The sequence below is a fragment of the Hyperoodon ampullatus genome (assembly GCF_949752795.1).
Source record: "Hyperoodon ampullatus genome assembly, chromosome: 14".
Classification (NCBI taxonomy): Eukaryota; Metazoa; Chordata; class Mammalia; order Artiodactyla; family Ziphiidae; genus Hyperoodon; species Hyperoodon ampullatus.
Genome location: NC_136927.1, coordinates 31,186,635 through 31,206,191, shown reverse-complemented (window position 1 = coordinate 31,206,191; position 19,557 = coordinate 31,186,635). Strand labels below are relative to the sequence as shown.

At 49.1% G+C, this 19,557-nt stretch overlaps 1 long non-coding RNA gene across 1 annotated transcript in view; it reads left to right on the top strand.

The window, feature by feature from the left end:
• LOC307063348 overlaps positions 1–19,277 on the top strand; it is a 33,410-nt gene extending 14,133 nt beyond the window's left edge. Inside the window, exons 2-3 of the long non-coding RNA XR_013811241.1 lie at positions 17,711–17,821; positions 19,075–19,277. This is a non-coding gene — a long non-coding RNA (uncharacterized lncRNA). The remainder of the gene's footprint in view (positions 1–17,710; positions 17,822–19,074) is intronic.
• The last annotated feature ends 280 nt before the right edge of the window (positions 19,278–19,557 follow it).

The following is a 19,557-nucleotide window of genomic DNA, read 5'->3' as shown; positions in this document are numbered from 1 at the left end:
TTTAATGATCTTTTCATGGTGTATTAGTTAGCTCAGGCTGCAATAACAAAATACCACAGGTGGGGTGGCTTAAATAACAGAAATTTATTTTCTCACAGTTCTGGAGGCTGGTAGTCCAAGATCAAGGTGCTGGCAGGGTTGGTTTCTTCTGAGGAAGACCTCTCTCCTTGGCTTGCAGACAGCTGCCTTCTTGCTGTGTCCTCACATGGTCTTTTCTCTGTGCGTGTGGTCCCTGGTTTCTCTCAGTGTCCTAATCTCCTCTTCTTGTAAAGACACCAGTCAGGTTGGATTAGGGCCCACCCTAAAAGCCTCATTTTACCTTAATTACCTCTTTAAATGCCCTGTCTCCAAACACAGTCGTATTCTGAGGAAATGGGGGTTAGGTCTTCAACATATAAATTTGGAAGGGGGGACACAATTCAGTCCATGACACACTGAGTCTTCAAAACCCAATGTGGATTTGATTCACATATCACATCTCAGTTCCGACCAGCCCAGTGTCAAGGGCTCAAGCAACACATGTGGCTGGTGATTGACCCTTTGGACAGCAAAGTTCTGGGTGTGGGAGTCACAACAGCAAACACAACAGGCGGACATCCCTGCCCTCATGGGGCTTCCATTCTACTGGAGGGGATGGACAATAAATACAGAAGTATCATGCATCATATACATTTGGAGAAAACCAGAGGAAAAGGGGAGGAGGTGGGGGTCCAGGTGTGCATGCTTCATCTTCTCTGTGTGTCCTTCCAGAGCTATCCTGTTTGAACGCAGGAGATGGATGGGTGGATGAATGGATGAATGTATGGATGGATAAAGATATATCCCTATTTAAAAAGCACAGATGGTAATATTCTATACATGGTGTTCTATTCTTTGCTTTTCTCACTTGAAAATATATCTTGAAATTCACTCCTTATCATCACACATAGACGTGCCTTATTCTTTTTCGTTTACTGACTTTAAAGGATAATTTGAAACATATGAAGACACAGTTCTGCTGAGCCAGAATGACAAGCTGGTGTTTGTTGAGCGCTGACTGTCCTTAGCTCCAGTCACCTCATCTGACCCTCCCCACAACCTCGTAAGGTGGGTGCTGTTTCCAGAAAAGAATTTCAGTTCACAGGCAGCTTTTATAAACAGGTGGATAATAACAACTACTGACTTCAGAGAAATGTCAAGTCCCAGATTGCGGTACTGACAAATGATAGGGTCTGAGAGATCTTCCTGTTGAAGTTAACAGAATAATAAAATTCTAATGTGTAGCATTATTGTTACATTAATATGCATTATCATTATAATATATAGGAATATCTTAATATATTAACCTATTACATTAATATATAATGAAAATAGATATGTAATTTATTGAAAACATTTAATGTATTATATCTATAACAAAATCTATACAGTAATAGTTAGAGGAAAAGAAATAATTGAGAGAAAATACTGGGAAAACAACAAAGCCAGGAAGAGCTGAGAGGTTGCTCACGCACAAATTGAGCCTGGAGCCCGCAGGCTCAGGGCTGGCCCTGGGGCTGTGCTTGGGGATGAGGTTGTGGATGGGGCCCTGGGGTCCAGGGGTGCAGGCAGGACTCTACTCCCTTGGATCTCACTCCAGTCAAGGAGAAGCTTCCGGAAGAGAAAGTGGTACCAGGAAGTAAGATGGAACCTGCCTGCCAGCCTCCCCATGTGCGGTGAGAGGTGGGCAAAGGCCACAGCCCACCCTCTGAGCCCCAGAACCCTCTGCACCCGGCAAGGTGCTCCCTCCCGATTATGGGGGTCCTGCACCAGCAGCTCTGTCAGGGCATCCTCAGGGCCTCTGCAAAGACTGGGATTCCAGGCAGTGTGTCTGCCCGACAGAGAACCCCTGTAACTCTGGAACGGGCTGATGGGGTGTGCAGCCGTAGGACCTGCCTCAGAACAGAGCCAGCAATCCCCTCAGACAGGGAGTTGATGCTGTTCTGATAGTCGTGAGCCTGATGGGCCCTGTGCGGGAGCCAGACTACCTCACGTAGAACAGGCTCTGCAAGGAACACGTTCTGGGCTCTGAGTCACACAGCCTGTGGGTTCAAGCCCGGCTCTGACTCATCTCAGCTCCAAGACCCCAATCTCCGAGCCTCGATTTCTCTATCTGTAGCATGGACATGGTACACAGGCAGCTGAGCGCTCGGTGAGAACTGGCTGAGAGCGAGGGTTGTGCAAGAAAACGAGAATCATTTCTGAGCAGAGCTGGTGCCTCCTGGGGCTCCCTGGTTCCCAATGCACGGAGGAAAATCCTCCCACACTGCCCTCGGCCCCTGCCAAACCCTGTCCCTGCTGCTCTGGCCCCAGAGGGAGGGAGTTGGAGCTGGTGAGCACGATTCTGGCAGGCCCTGACCTGTCCTGGGGGGAGACCACAGGGGAGTGAGGCAGGAAGGTAGGTAGCTCTGGGTCCTGAGCATCTCCATCTGCCCTTGTATCCTCCACCCCTTCCTCCCTCCCTGCACTGCAGCCATGCTCAGCCACTGCAGTTCCCTGATGCCTCCTGTCCTCCTGTCTCAGGGCCTTTGCACAGGCTGTTCCCACGACTGGGGTTCCCTTCCCCCTCTTTTCTCAGACTTCCACTCGCTGTTCAAGTCTTGAGAAGCCCTCCCTGAGGTCCTGCTCTGTGGCCGCTGCCCAGCCCGGGTCTCACTGTAGTGTGTGGTCCCCAGCAGGCTGAACCCCCTGAGGGCCAGGATCAGGTCTATGCCAACTTGGTAGCCCAGAGACAGTGGATTCTCAGCGAATGTTTATGGAGAGCAAATGCACGAAGGAACGCGCATGTCTCCGCTGCATCCAGACTTTGATGCACCAGGTGCAGTGCTGAGAGAGGCAGGTAAGAGAAGGTTCCCAGTCTCAGCACATTTCAGTCTAAGGGGAAGCAGACATTAAATGTAATTGTACAGTCACCCTGAACAATCCCTGAAGGCAAATACGGTGCCATGAGAGTGTGTAGAGGGATGCGACCTTGACAGGGACCTGAGGTTTCCTGGAAGACGTGATGTTTGAGGCCTGATCTGAAAGCTGAGCGAGGACAACTGACTGAGCAGAGAGGCAGAAAGATCTTTCCAGGCAGAGGGAACCACATGTGCAAAGGCCCAGTGGTCAAGAAATACCCAAAGGGGAGTAATGTGTGAGACGCTGCTGGCCATGGATGTCGAGGTCGGGGTGGAAAGGTCAGGCAGCAGGGAGGGTGGCTGAGCTTTATCTGCAAAGCAATGCAAGGACATTAAAGGGTTTCATCCTCCCTGGGAAGCTGGGTGGGACCCAAATTAAATTTTAAAGAGCTGGCTGTGTCTGCCTCGTGGAGAACAGATCAGAGGGACCGGGAGAGCAAGGAGGAGGCCCCTGCAGCCCATGAAGGACTTGGGCTGAGGCAGGGATGGTCAGGTGTGGAGGATTTTTAGCAAAGAGCCAGCCGACAGGCCCAGCCGCGGGGGCCTGCAGAGAGAGCAAAGGGGGGATTCAGGGTGAGGCCTGGTGTCCTGCCCTAAGCAGGGCCGGGACAGCTGGGAGCAGCCTGTTCTCAGGAGGAGGGTCTGACGAGCCTCCGGGGCCCTGGCCACCCACTGACCACCAACCAGCCAAGAGCCCCCTGGCCAGAGCCATGGGCCTGGGGGCACGAGGAGTGCTGACCCTGCCCGGTGGATGACACATTCCAGGAGACAAGAGTCTTCTACCTCCTTTGAGCCCCGCCCTGCCCTGGAGTTGCTGAGTGACCCATCTCTGGGCTGGAGCCTTGCCTGCCTTGCTGGCTGAGAACCAGAGGCTCATTCCCTTCCTTGGGGATCAAGGGCTCCTAGAGGCCTCCTCCCAGGAAGCCCCCACCCAGGCTCAGCCCAGCCCCACCCCTGGGAATGTTGATTAGACCACTCAGGATGCACATGCCAAGTTCTGGGGACAGAGCATGAACAAGGAGACAAGATCCCTGCCCGCAGGGGCCTGACAGTCTAGAGGGGGAGGCCAGGCACATGAAAACACATTGATAAATACATCATGAAATATAACTTCAGAGACAGATAAATGCTCTAACAAGTGATGTGATAGAGACTCGGGGAGGGTGGGCTGGGGGCTACGTGAGAGGGGGTCAGAGTGATGCCTCATCTGAGGATGCAAAGAAGACAGTCATGGAAACGCATTGTTTGAGGGGGAGTGGGGGAGAACAGTCAAGGCAAAGGCTTGAGGGGAGACCAGAGAGGCCAGGGGGTCTGGGAGGGAAAGAAGTGGTGGGAGAAGGGGACCAAGGGGTGGACCAGGCCTGGATGGCACTTGTGAGCATGGCACTGGGGAGGCCTGGCAGGTTTCAGGCAGGGGTGATGGGCTCCATGCCCCTGACCTACCAGAATCTCCCTTCTTGCTCAGCCTGGAAACCCCCTTACCCGTAGTTCCCTATTTTAGCCCTTTCTAGCCACTCTGCTTCCTTCACCCCCATTACAGGCACTCCCTGGGCTGGAATTTCCCCAAGATGTGCAGCCAGGGAGGGGAACTAACACCCATCATTGTCAAGGCCACCGTGCATGGACCTCCTACCGCGAGCCATGCCTCATGCTGGGCGTGCTCTGACCTGGCCCCTCACACGGACCCTTCAGGTTTTACAGCCCGTTTTACAGACCAGGAGACCCGATGCAGTGTGACTTGCCCCAGGCCATGTGGGCCAGAGGCAGGAGCCAAGATGTGAACCCAGCTCAGTCTCATCAGGAAGGTTTGTCAAATCCTATTGAAGCCTCGCAAGAATTTCGTGATGGTGGGAGATGCAGATTCTTCCGCCCCTTTCCTGCCTGCCTCCCTTCATTCGGTAAATGTCGCCACCAACTCCCCAGTTAATGGGCCAGACGCCCCAGAGCCATTTTGATCCCTTGGCTGCCCCCCTCTTCCAGGGGCCGGTCATTAAATGCCCCTTGACGGGCCTTGTTGCAGCTTTAACACCCAGCATATCTGGCTAGTGGTTCTCTCTCCCTCCCTCCTGATGTGGCAGGTTATCATCGACCTATAGAGAGCCGCACGGAGGTCTGCGGTCACCTTTCTCTAAAGAGGTACTTCGCATGATTGCAGTAAATGCAGTGGGTCTGGAGCCCAGGCCAGCTGGCCGGTCCCTGGTGTCCCTAAAGAACACTGCAGGACGGGCTGGCTGCTCCCACCCCAGAGGAGCTGTGGGGAGGTGGTGGTCCCCACAGCCCACCCCTTCTGCCAGAAGAGAAGTCACAGGGGGCTCAGAGTCACTACCCCACCCCTTCCTTGAAGCAGTGGCCTCTTTGGGGGCAACGTTCTAAAACCGATTACGGTGATGGATGACACAAGAAAAACCCACTGAATTTTACTCTTTAAGTGGGGGAATTGCATGGTATGTGAATTATAGCTCAATATATCTATTTAAAACAACAACAACAACAAAGCCAGGTGTTCTGTGTCTTCCCCAGGGGGTCCAGATCGTCTCAGACAAATGAAATGTGAACAAAAAAATCATGGGAACACTCAAATATTACCTGATAGCAATAATCAGAGCTAATGTTTCTTTAGTGCGGGTGACATGCTGGTTAACTCCTGTGACTCTCACCACAATTCTGTCAGGCAGACATTATTACACCCCCCCTTGACAGATGGGGAAACTGAGGCACACAGTGGGACTGTGCCTGGCCAAGGTCACACGCAAAGAAGTGTCAGAGCAAGGTTTGAACTCCACAGTCTAGCTCCAATATCCTCACATCCGTCCCTGATATAGACAAGAGTAAAGAGGATAAGAGTTTAATCATTAAGTGTCCCCAGCCCAAGAGTGCTCCCCGCAATGGTCAGCATCGGTAAACCACAGGCTGCTCTAGTTCTAGACACCGTGCTTTTACTGGAATCATGTGAAGTATATCTTTTTCTAATGATTTTTAAAAAAATTTTTATTGGAATATAGTTGCTTTACAGTGTTGTGTTAGTTTCTGCTGTACAGTAAATTGAATCAGTTATATGCATACATATCCTCTTTTTTGGATTTCCTTCCCAGATCATTGAGTAGAGTTCCCTGTGCTATACAGTAGGTTCTCATTAGTTATCTATTTTATACATAGTGTTGTATATATCTAATTATTTTTTTAATTGAAGTATATTTGATTTACAATGTTGTGTTAGTTCCAGGTGTACAGCAAAGTAATTCAGTTATACATACATATATATATCTATTTTTTTCAGATTCTTTTCCCTTATAGGTTATTACAAAATACTGAATGTAGTTCCCTGTGCTACACAGTAGGTCCTTGTTTATTTATTTTATATGTAGTAGTGTGTATATGTTAATCCCAAACTTTTAATTTATCTCTCCCCCCAACCCCTTTCCCCTTTGGTAACCATAAGTTTGTTTTCTTTGTCTGTGGGTTTATTCCTATTTTGTATATAAGTTCCTTTGTATCAAATTTATTTAGATTCCACATATAAGCAATATCATATATTTGTCTTTCTCTGTCTGACTTACTTAGTATAATAATCTCTAGGTCCATCCATGTCGCTGCAAATGGCATATTTCATTCTTTTTTATGGCTGAGTAGTATTCCATCTTATAAATGTACCACATCTTCTTTATTCATTCATCTGTCAGTGGACGTTTAGGTTGCTTCCATGTCTTGTCCATTGTGAATAGTGCTGCAGTGAACATAGGGGTGCATGTATCTTTTCAAATTATGACTTTCGGCCAGGAGTGGCATTGCAGGATCACATGGTAGCTCTAGTTTTAGTTTTTTAAGGAACCTCCATATCTTTTGAGAAAGGTGCACCTTCCTCTAAATCATCTGGTTGCAGCTCTGCCCCCACCCGTTTCCCCGCTGGATTCTTCTATCACAAATCATATCATCTAAGCATTTCATTCATAAATTCTTCAGAATGTATCTCTGTGATGTGAACTTTCTTAAATAAGCACATTTTCTTTTACTCACCACTTTCACATCACACCTACAAGAAGTTCATGGTTCTGTAATATCCTCTCGAATCCCATCTTCCCCCCCCGACCCCGTTTGTTTTCTAAATGTGTTTAATGGTTCAAATCAAGAGACAAAGTCTGTACATTGCATTTGGCTGGTATTTCTCTTAAATCCCTTGTAAGCTATAACGATGCTCTCTTTTATTTCCTTGCCTTTTAGTCGCTGCAGAGAGTGCGAGATCCTTGCTCCTAAGCACTGATTTGCTGCCTCTCAAACAGCCTTCAGCAGAAAGTGGAGGGCTGGGCTGGGGAGTGGAGGGGGCAGGGAATGGTGGGGCTTGGCCCAGCCTCCAGGCCTGGTGGAGAGCCTGGCATTTCCACCTTACTGGTTATCTAAAAAGAAAGAAAATCAGGCCTACGTAGAAAAGGGAGGCACACTGAGGATGGCAGAAACTAAATATATTCATTTGCCCATTTGTCACAAATGCTGTCAATCCCACCTTCAAAGCACGTCTGGAATCTGCCCTTTCTCTCTTGCAGTAGATTGGAGGAGATGAGGGAGGACGCGAGGAGCGGGGGTGGGTGGGAGGCTTCCACAGTCCAGGTGAGAGCTGATGGTGGCCTGGGCCAGGGTGGTGGCTTTAGGTGAAGAGGGAACAGATTCCAGGAGTGTTCTGGAGGTAGAACTGGTTGGGTGCAGTGGCTGTATGGACACGGAGGGCAGTGGATGTCCAGGGTGCTTTGGATGGCAGGCTCCTTTCTCTTTGGGGAAAGCAGCCTTCTTGCCTCAAGCTCATGGACGCAGACCCCTCCTCCAAGCTCCCAGCTGAAGCTGGGGAGATGACACACACCAAAATGAGGGTAACTCACGCCTCAGCATGGACCACCAGCACCCCATGCTCAGCCTTCCAAAGAGAACGAGCCAACAGAGGAAAGAGAGAGGGTGGGACAAGGGCCTCTTCCCAAGCACCATGAGCTTGGAAAGCTCAATACCTCTCCGAGCCTTAGTTTCCCCATCTGAGCAATAGGAATGCCCATTCCTACCTGGCTGGGCATTGTGAGGAAGTAAATGGTGAGCTGCTCTGAAGTGGTGGTCTTGAGGAAGAGAGCCCAGGTGGCCCCAAGAGAGTCAGGAGGATGTGAGGAGTGGCTGTAGGGAGGCTGAGCATTATGGGAGTGTGGTCTGCAGCTGACCAGGATATGGGGCCGAGCACATCACAACTGCTCCTTGATCCCCACTGGGGTCAGCCTCTGAGCACCCTGGTTATAGCACAGGTGGCCCAACAAGGAGGGACTGGGGGTACTCTCTGTGGTTCTAAACACATCCCAGACTGGCCTGTGCCAAGCCTTGGGCCATTTTCTTTATTTTCCTTTTCTACTTCGATGCTGATCATCCTGCATTAATGAAGAGGCAGCTTAGAAGACGGCTAAGGGCATGGATTCAAATCCTCACTCAGCCATCTAACTGCTGTGTGATCTTAGGCCATTTACTTCATTGCCTGGGACACAGTTTGCTCATCTATAAAACGAGCATAATCATACATATCTCATAACAAGCTTATTGGAGGATTAAATGATGTTAAGTAATTTTCCTAAGGGTGAGTTAATACTTGTAAAGTGCTTAGAACCGTGCCCAGCACAAGTAAATGGGAGTCTCTTCCCCCTGCACCCAGCTTCTTTTCGACATGACCTCTGTAGTCTTTGACAATTTTCTTGATTTATGGATGACACGTCCCAGATTCATCTCATGCATTTTCGACCTGGAATCAGCTGTTTCTCAGAGGAGCCCTGTTCCTTTTGGCAATAAATGGGAGTTAGGAATCACAATCTAGACATTAGGAATGCTCATTCCCACTGGGTTATCATTGCATCTAGGCTTAAAGCTGGAGACAATGATAATTATCATTCACATTTACGATTACAAGGTGTTTTTTTTTAAGTTATCTTTTTTTTAAACAGGATTTATGTATTTATTTGTTAAATCTTATTATTTATTTATTTATATTTTGGCTGCATTGGGTCTTCGTTGCTGTGCGCAGGCTTCCTCTAGTTGTGGCGAGCGGGGGCTACTCTTCGTTGCGGTGCACAGGCTTCTCATTGCGGTGGCTTCTCTTGTTGCAAAGCACGGGCTCTAGGCACACCGGCTTCAGTAGTTGCGGCACATGGGCTCAGTAGTTGTCGTTCACGGGCTCTAGAACGCAGGCTCAGTAGTTGTGGCGCACGGGCTTAGTTGCTCCGTGGCACGTGGGGTCTTCCCGGACCAGGGCTCGAACCCGTGTCCCCTGCATTGGCAGGCGGCTTCTTAACCACTGCGCCACCAGGGAAGTCCCAAGGTTTTCAGTTAACTTATTTGATTTTATGTATCTCTTTTTTTATTTTTACACAGAAAATCTTTGTTCCTAACAATATTAATCCAATTTCTTATCTTCTTTATCCTATATTATAAAGCAGACAGTTTCAACCTAATAATACCAGTATAATCACTACCTGTAAGATAACTGAGTGCTGTTGAAGATTTCGTTGTGCTCCTGTTTCTTTGTGATTCTGTGGTCCTTAGGTTAAAGCCCATTAGGGATGTACAATCAAAATGCTGTTTTAAAGTCACTTCCAATAATCCTTCTTAGTGTGTTTGCCAAGTTGACATTTAGTCAGGTTTACTCATTTCTGTTGGGTATTTTTATTTTAAGGGATTGCTTTTTTTGTCTTGGCTTTACAATTTTGTAAGTTTGCATTTACAAACTAAATACTCTAAAACCAGATACACTCAGTGAAATCCAGCTTCCACATCTTTCCCTTTTGCCAATTACCTCTCTCCCCATAGGTAACAACTTTTGTTAGCTTCTGCTTTATCTTTCCGTTGTTTCTTTTTGAAAATATAAGCAAATGTATACACACCCCACACATGTTCAGAAGACAGAATACTTTGCATACACAGTTCTGCTCCTTGGATTCTATTTTTGCTTTTTTCACTTAATCATATATCCTGGAGATCATTCCAGTGCAGGATTAAGAGAGCATCTTTGTTCCTTTTCACAGCTGTGTAGTGCTCTCTTATGTGGATGTCCATTTTATTCAACCAGTTTCCTCTTGGTACATGTTTGTATTGTTTCCAGTCTTTGCTGATACTATTAGTGCTGCAGTGGCAACAACAAAACCTTGTGCATGCATGGATTTGTATTTTGGGGACAGATTCTTAGATACTCTCATGGGATTAGAAAAAAACAACTGTCTCTTAAGACTTTAATTTTTTGAAGCAGTTTCAGGTTCACAGCGAAACTGAGAGGACCTCGTGGGATTTTCAGTCATAACTGTGATACATGTTACCCAGGAGTTCCTGGTGCTATGGGCGTGCATAACAGCTGTGCTCGTGTGTGGGTGGAGGTGCCACTTACTGAGACAGGAAGCACCGCGGGCTCCTTTTAACCTTGTGCTGTGTGGTTTAACAAGTGAGCTAGGCTTTGTGCATGGTGGTGGGAGCAGGATTCCGGGTGTGGGAACTGAGGCTGAGGTATGGAGGAGCAGGCAGACAGCAGCGAAGCCCCAATTTCAGCTGATTGGGAGGCCCCAGACCATTCTTGGAGAAGGGGGCAGGGTGGGTCTGGCACACCTGGCCCTCCAAACTCCAGCTCCTTCTGAAGGGACTGTCTGTATCTCCCAGGCAGGAAGCAGGTCGGGGAGGGGACCAGTGTCCACCACTGCTGACTGCAGTCCCCTCTGAACCCCGGCTGGGATAAGTGACCTCCCTGCAGGCCGGGGGAAGGCAGACTGAACCTGGACCGGACTTGGGAGACACACTGACCTGGGTTCAAATCCCAGCTCTGCTCTGTGACCTTGGACAAGTTGCTTAACCTCTCTGAGCCTGTTTCCTCCTCTGCCCAATGGGGATGAGGCAGGACCTGCCTCACTATGGTGAGGACACTGTGGGAGTGTGCATGTGAAGTGCCTGGCTGGGGCCTGGCACATAGTAGGTGCTCCCCACTGAGAAACAGCCTCTCCTACTGCTCTGTGGCAGGGCTGGGGCTCAGCCTTTGGGAGCCCTTGTTCCTACCTTCTCTGAGCTGGAGCAGCTAGAGAAACCCACTCACCTGTAGATAGTGGAGGAACCCATGGGCACGGGAGTCAGATGGCTGAGGTTCAAATCCTGGCCTTGGCACTTTCTCTCTAGCTGACTTTTTCACCTCTCTGATCCTCAGTTTCCCCAGCTGTCAAATGGGGGTGATGAGACCACCTGCCTCACAGGAGTGTTGGGAGAAAGAATCGATCTCAGACATTTAAATTGCTCAGTCCAGTGCTGGGCGTGTAGTAAGTGCTGACTAATGTCAAAAGAACCATGATTGGTCTGGGCATACCACAGGGGGGGATACTGTCTGTGGTCAGCTGCACAGGCCAGAGCCTGAGGGGCGCCAGGGCAGGGGGCAGGGGGTGTGCAGGCTTTGCAGCCCCTGAGCGGGCAGGCACATGGGCCCTGGTAAAGGAACATCTTTTTAAGAAAGGAAACTCAGGACTCTCATACAAATATAAAATCTTTGAACATATGTCAAAGATTTTATTTGACTCGTGAATTTATGAGGGAACTAGTAAGATGTTACAGCCAATTCAAAGGAGGATTAAAAAGCGCACGCACATGCAAACGCAGGCAATTAGGAGTGCTGAAATGAACTTACAAATAGGTGCAAAACTAGTCAGTGTGCCAGGGCAAAAATCAATTGTGTCTCTACCGGATGCAAGTAATTTGCATTTCTATGGAGGAGAATCATTTGCATTACAGTCGGTTTTCTACATCGTGTGAAATACCTTGAAGATGATGAAAGGCCAAGATAACCCAGAAGGGTGCACTAGGCAAGACACCAGTCATCTTTTTTGCCCATTTCAAAGCTTTTCATAATTTTACACACACACACACACACACACACACACACACACACACACACAGAGAGTCACAATCACTAACAAATGCAGTCATTCACACACATCCACATCACCTACAAGCCTCACACTGCGTGTGTGTCTTGTGTATCTCGCTGACTCTCGCCCTTTTGCGCTGATGGTGGTTCAGGCTCCCACCTCCATGCCTTTGCTCAAGGTGCTCCCCCTGCTAAGCACACATCCCCATCAGTCCTCTGCCCACCCACATCTTGCCCATCTCTCAAAGCTCCCAAGGAATGCCTCTCTGAGCAGGAATCCCTCTTTCCCCTTCACCCCAGTCCTTATTTCCCTCTGTCTTCCTTGTACTTCCACTCAGGCACCTGTGTAGGGTAGAAAGAGCGTGGATTCCAGAATCATTCAGTCTGGGTCTGAGTCCCAGCTGTGGCACTTCCCCGCCGCGTGACTGTGGGCAAGTCACAGCATCTCTCTGAACCTCTGTCTCCACACCTATGAAGTGGGATAACAGAACCAACCTCATGGGTTGGTTTTGTTTGTTTGTTTGTTTTTGATGTGGACCGTTTTTAAAGTCTTTATTGAATTTGTTACAATATTGCTTCTGTTTTATGTTTTGGTTTTTTGGCTGCGAGACATGTGGGATCTTAGCTCCCCGACCAGGGGTCGAACCCGCACCGCCTGCATTAGAAGGCAACGTCTTAACCACTGGACCGCCAGGGAAGTTCCCCATCATGGGTTGTTTTTGTTTTGTTTTGTTTTGACAATTGAATTAGCAGAGGCAGGGAGTGTGCTTGGCGGAGGGTCGGAACACACAGTAAACACTCAATAGAGGTCAGCTGTCATTGCTGCTGTGAAAATAAGGCTCCTAATTCCCTTTGGGTGGCCTGCAAAAGGCCTCTGTCAGCAGGTCAGTTGTAGGGGTGTCCCCTCCTAACAGCTGGAACGGAGGGTCTCCCCTACCTGCCCCCACCCAGCTGCTGTCCATTTCCAGAACTGGGGTTAAGCAGAGAGGCTGCCGGGAACCCCAGCCCCGGGATGGGTGCTGGGGCTGATGGCTGCAGCTGGGCTGAAGTCCCCTGGGCTGCGGTGATGGATGGGGGGGGGGCGCCAGTCAGAAGTGGCTGCTCTGGACAACAGCTGGCCAGACGCTGATGGATGTCCCGGGGGAGCAGGGATGCAGGGAGGATTGCAGAGGCTGAGGGGCTGAGAGAGGCTAAAGCCCAGACCCTGGAAAAGCCTGCCTGGGGCTCAGCTGGAAGAGCAGACTGGTGGCCAGTGTTAGGCACAGAGGGCCCGGTGTGGGGTGGAGGGGGTGGAAGGTGGGCACTGGAGACTTTGGGCGCTGTGTGTCCTGGACACTCCCTCCTAGAATCCCATCATGAAGGCTAAAGGTCCCATGAGCTTTGACATAAGGCTTTCGGGGTCCAGGCTATAAACCAATAGCAATGTGATCCCAGTCAATCCTTATAACCACCTGGGCAATGGCTTAATAATTTCCCAAGTTTGCCTGTGGAGAAACAGGCTTAGATGGGGTCAAAGGAGCCATGATCTGTGTCAGAGCAAAGCCTTTTCTACCTCCCATGAAGCCAAGGGGTCCTCCAAGTAGCACTCAAGAACCCTTCCTTGTGATCACCAGTTCTAACTTGCTTGTCCAAATTCTTTCGTTCATTCATTCATTTATTTATTCACCCATCCACCGAACCCCAACTGATTTCTTCCTCCATGCCGGGGCATGGTTGGGTGCCAGGGATACCCGAGTACTCAGACACAGTCCCTGACCTCACAGGGCTCAGTACCCAAGGTCAGACAGACCAAAGGCACACTATCCCAACTCAAGACCTTGGGGGTATGGGGTGGTCAGGGATGGCTTCCTGGAGGAGCTGGATCCCGAGCAGATGCCTGAAGGACAAGTCAAAGGAGGGACCCACTCTTCTCTGGGCAGGGCAGGGCAGGGCAGGGCAGGGAGTGGGAAGGAAAGAAGGCTTTTCAGCAGTGGGGGCATTTGAGCTGTATCCTGAATGACAAATAGTGGACAGAGATACAGGCAATGTCTTCCAGCAGCAGGAATAGCACATGCAAAGGCCAGATTTGGGAATCACCATAGGGTGAGGGGATGCAGAGGGTGCCAGTGGATTCATATGCAGGAGCCTAGGATGGAAAAAGAAATGGTAAATGATTGGATCAGAGACAAGACAAGGCCTGGGTCTAACAGGTTTTTTTTGCGTTTTTTTTGTGATACAATTGACACGTAATATTGTATTAGTTCCAGGCATACAACATAATGATTTGATATATGTGTACATTGTACAATGACACCACAATAAGTTTAGTTAACATTCATCGCCTCACGCAGTTACATTTTTTTTTCTTGTGATGAGAACCTTTAGGATCCCCTTTCAGCAGCCTTCAACTATACAATACGTTATTGTTATCTATAATCACCATGCTGTATATCCCCAGAACTTACTTATCTTATAACTGGAGGTTTGTACCTTTTGACCCCCGTCACCCACTTCATGCCTCCCCGGTCCTACCTGCCCCCCTGGCCTCTGGCAATCACCAGTCTGTTCTCTGTATCATTCGGCTTCTTTAGATGGCACATATAAAGTGAGACCATACAGTATTTTTCTCTCTTTGTCTGACTTATTTCACTCAGCATAATGCCCTCAAGGTCCATCCATGTTGTAACAAATGGCAAGATTTCATTCTTTTTTATAGCTGAGTACTATTCCGTTGTATATGTATACCACATTTTCTTTATCCATTCATCCATCGATGGACACTTCAGTGGTTTCCATGTCCTGGCTACTGTAAGTAACGCTGCAATGAACATGCAGGTATCTTTTTCAGATAGTGGTTTAATTTCCTTAGGATGTATACCCAGGAGTGGAATTGCTGGATCGTATGGTATTTAGATTTTTAATTTTTTGAGGAGCCTCCATACTGTTTTCCATAGTGGCTGCGCCAAGTTGCATTCCCACCAACTATGCACTAGAGTTCGCTTTCCTCCACATCCTCGCCAGCCCTTGTTATCTCTTGTCTTTTTGATAATAGCCATTCTGACAGATATGAGGGAAAAGGGTTTGAATGCTGTGACTTTATCGATAGAGGACCACTGAGTATTGCAAGCAGGAGAGTTACTCATGAGATCTGTGTTTTAGAAAGAGAACCCTGGGTGGAGTTAGGATGGTGGATTAAAGTGGAGACTGGAGGCCACTTGAAGGTCTAGGCAGTGATTCAGGAGAGAGGCTGAAGGCCCAGCCCGGGCAGAGATGGGTGGGTGGACACAACAGCATTGAGGATGCAGAGTGGACAAGGCTGGAGGCAATAATTTCCTGGGCAAATGTTATCACAGAGACGCATAGATGTCCTCCTCACCTGTTTATATGCATTTTATAAATGACAAAGCATTGGGTTAAGTTTTGAGGGGTTCAGTGGCACACTTGAGGTTCCATTAGCAGGTGGTAGAGCCGGGATGGGAACCCAGGAATGCTGGTCTAGAATCCCAGTTCTCGTCTCCTTCTGGGTGCTTTCAGCCAAGTTGCCCTTCCATACATGACCTGCAGGGGGTGGCAGAGAGCAGGGGACGCGCCACGGAGGCCGAGAGGTCCCCGTCAGAGGCGGCTGGGCCAGCTGCGTCCGGGTTGGAAGCAGGGGACTGGGCAGTTCCCGGGGAGTCATCTCTTACCCCCAGTTTACAGAGGAGGACCCCCAGGCCCAGAGAGCAGGAAGGGCTCTCCCAAGGGGTGGATCAGCCTCTCAGGATACCCCCCAGTCCAGTGCTCCTGCAGGGGAACCTGAGCTGCATTTCCCAGGGCACCAGGGGAACCTTAGAGGCCAAGAGTGGGGTCCAGGACTCCCAGACTTCCCTTCAGGAGTAGCCCCCCGGGTTTCACCACTGCCCAGCCCAGCCCCGCTCGGAGGCAGGGGGATGATGAAGATGAGCCTCAGGATGTGGTCCGGGGAGTAAGCCAAGACTCCCTTAAAGACATGTTCAGGCTTCTCCCTGTGGGTGGGCGCCCACCAGTTCCCGTATAAAGGGCGCTGGGGGAGGGGCGACGCCAGGTGGCGCCCTTCTGGCTGGGGCGTCCTGCGGTTCATCTCCAGACCTTTTCCACTTTCTAACTCCAGGTTTCCGGAGCAGCAGCAGCTGAAAGTCCGCGCCGTGGGATGTCTCCCTGAGGGTGGGTGGGGCCCCGTGGGTTGAGAGCGGAGGATCCAGGCTGGTATAATTTCCCCGCCTCCGTGGCCTGGGTGCCTTCCTGCTCGCTAGCAGTTAGCTTTAGCAAGCCAGCTCAGGGGTGGCTGGGGAGGGAGGTGAGAAGTGGGTTCAAACCCAGCAGCTGCCACTCACAGCGTGTGACCTGGGGCTTCACTCGCCTCTCTGAGCCTCTTCTGTAAATTGGGGAAGCTGAGCCCGATTTTGCCAGAAAGCACCCTTTTATGTGAAATAAAAATACCCCACATAGGCCTGGCACACAGAGGGGGCTCTGTCTTTCTCTGGCAAATCCCATATGGCCAGCTGGAGCCTGCAGTGGTGAAGCCAGGATTAGGGCTTTGCTGATAGAAAGTTAAAAATATATATATCATATATATATATCATATATATAATAGATATATCATATATATATATGATATATATAATAGATATATCATATATATATATATATATGAGATAGTTTTTTTAATTTGGAGGAGAGATGAATTTCCCACACAAAAGAATTCCAAATTATTTACCTCGATCAGCCAGGTGATCAAAGTCACCACCAACCATGATAGGTCATCTTCAGGGCACGTACCTCATCTTCAGGGCACGTACCCTTGATATGATGGTGATGAAAATGGCCTTTCACCTTTGGGGTCTTCCTCCCAAAATACACAACCCGCACAGCATGCAGGATCTGAGTTCCCCAACTAGGGATCCAACCTGTGCCCCCTGCAGTAGAAGTGGAGTCTTAACCGCTGGACGACCAGGGAAGTCCCACAACCCCATTCTTTTTTTTTTTTTTTTTTTTTAATTTATTTTTGGCTGTGTTGGTCCTTCGTTGCTCCATGCGGGCTTTCTCTGGTTGTGGCGAGCGGGGGCTACTCTTCGTTGTGGTGTGTGGGCTTCTCATTGCAGTGGTTTCTCTTGTTGCGGATCACAGGCTCTAGGCGCGCGGGCTTCAATAGTTGTGGCACGTGGGCTCAGTAGTTGTAGCTCACGGGCTCTAGAGCGCAGGCTCGGTAGTTGTGGCACACGGGCTTAGTTGCTCCGCAGCATGTGGGATCTTCCCAGACCAGGGCTCGAACCCATGTCCCCTGCATTGGCAGGTGGATTCTTAACCACTGCGCCACCAGGGAAGCCCCCACAGCCCCATTCTAATCATGAGAAAACCATCAGACAAATCCCAGTTGAGGGACTTGACAAATATTTCTGAAAAATGTCAAGGTGATCAAAAACCAGGAAAGTCTGAGAAACTGTCACAGCCCAGAGGAACCTACATGTAATGTGGTGTCCTGGATGGGATCCTGGAACAGAAAAAAGACTTCAGGAAAAAAACTAAGGAAATCTGAATAAAGCACAGACTTTAGTAAATAATAATGTGTCAATGTTAATAACAGGGGAAGCTGGATATGAGTATATGGAATTCTCTGTGCTCCTTTCACAATTTTTCTCTAAATCTAAAACTATTCTAAAATTTAAAGTTTATTTTTAAAAATTGAGGTTGGACATGAGATGGCTAACTTTTTATTTTACCTAATGAAGACATTAAAAACCTCACCAATGACCTCCCCTCCCCTATTGTTTCATAAAAGAAAGGAGGTTCATAACAGCAGGAAGGCCTCCATCTCAGAATGGACAAGAGTTGAAATGGAGTAAGTCCAGGTTAATGAAGAATTCAGGCTCTTTATATTTCTCATTTTGCCCAGGACGCATGAGAAGTTGGGGCCTGGAGAATGTGGTCAGGGGGAGAAATGGTAGAAGAAAACCACAGCTGAGAACACCAGACGCTGGACCAAAGCTGATGTGTGACTTATAGTGTAAGATTCTTGGGGGGAGTGGTGGGTGGCAGAGTTGACAGGTGATGGGGCTTCCGGGCCATTAGGGTGACCAGCCATCCCGCCTGCCTAGGACTGAGGGGTCTCCTGGGCCCTGCACCTTCAGTTTTAAAACTGGGACAGTCCTGGGCAAGCTGGATGGTGGGTCACCCTAACCCAGCAGGTGGCCCGGGGGATGGGAGAGAGCACAGTCCTGTCCTGAGGGGATAGCACATCTCTCAGCAGCTGTCTCTAAACTCCTGGAAAGAGAAAGACAGGCCCTGTGTGGCTAGATGTTGTGATTTTTATTATTTTTTTCAAGAGAAGCTAGAAATACCTTTTTTTTTTTTTTTTTTTTTTTTTTAACACAAAAAACCCTGAAGTTTCAAATGTTTGCAGTTAATTCAAACAACTATGAAATGCTTTTCAGGCCAAACCAGAGTGCATTTCATGTTGGCCCCCAGGCTGCCAGTTTGGGACCTCTGAGAACACCTCTGATTTGGAGCCTTGAGCTGGTCCCTTGGCTCCTCTGAGCCTCGGTTTCCCTGACTGTGAAATGGGAAAAATTTTGCCTCCTCCTGGGCTGTTTGATCTGTCTGCAAGTCAGGTGCTCAGGCTTGCACATAGGAAGCTCTCAATCATTGGGAGTTACCAAAAAAACAGTCTAGGGGCAACAATGGAAATGTCCATCAGTGGAGGAACAGACACACAGAATGTGGTCTATCCATACTATGGAATATTATTCAGCCTTAAAGAGGAATGCAGCCCTGTTAAAAACACGGACGAATCTTGAAAACCTTATGCAAAGTGAAAGAAGCTAGTCACCAAAGACCAGAGGCTGTATGAGTCCATTTACATGAAACATTCAGAATAGGCAAATCCATAAAGACAGAAATTAGTAGTTGTCAGGAGCTTGGAGAGTTGGGGGAAAACAAGGGTGGGGTGGGATGATTGCCAATGGTTTTAGGAAGGGTGATGAGAGTGTTCTCAAATGGATTGTGAGGATGGTTGCACAGTTCTAGGAAGATACTAAAAGCCATTGAACTGTACGCTGTGAGAGAGTGAATTGTACAGTATGCGCATTCTATCTCAGCTGGTCCTCCTTCTGGCCCCGCCCCAGCTCCCTGTGTAACCTTGAGCATGGTATTCCCCTCACGCCCCGGGCCCCCAGTTCCTGCCTGGAGAACACAGGTGCTGAATCAGGTACGTTCTGAGGCTGCATCCAGCTCTGACAGCTTATGATTTTATTATGACAGATGGTTACGTATTCACCAGGGCCACCTGCCCACTGAGACCTGGGATAACACGGGCCAAAGGTGGCCCATCAGCTCCGAAACCTGTCATTCTGCGCATGCCTGACAGACCACGGGGACGGGAAGGAGTCAAGCGGACCCCGGTGGAAACCCACAGATGTTTGCAGTTGATGACAGACATGTCAGCAGATGGAATTAAAGAATTTGCCAGCAACTGTTGCCTGTTTACCAAAACTCCCTCAGTGAAGCTCACCTTCAGCTCTTGGAGGCGACCGCTTGGGCCCCAAGTCAGGGATGCCCGGCTCTGATGGCCACTCACCTGCTGTGTGGCCTGGGGTAACTCTCTTGGCCTCTCTGAGCTTCAGATTCTGCATGTGTGAAAGGGAGTTGGTAACGCCTCGCTCCTAGGATGGTGCTGAAGATTCAAGATGATAACGTCTAAAGCCCTTGGCGTCGGGTCAGCATCAGGTAGATGCCCAGTCTGTG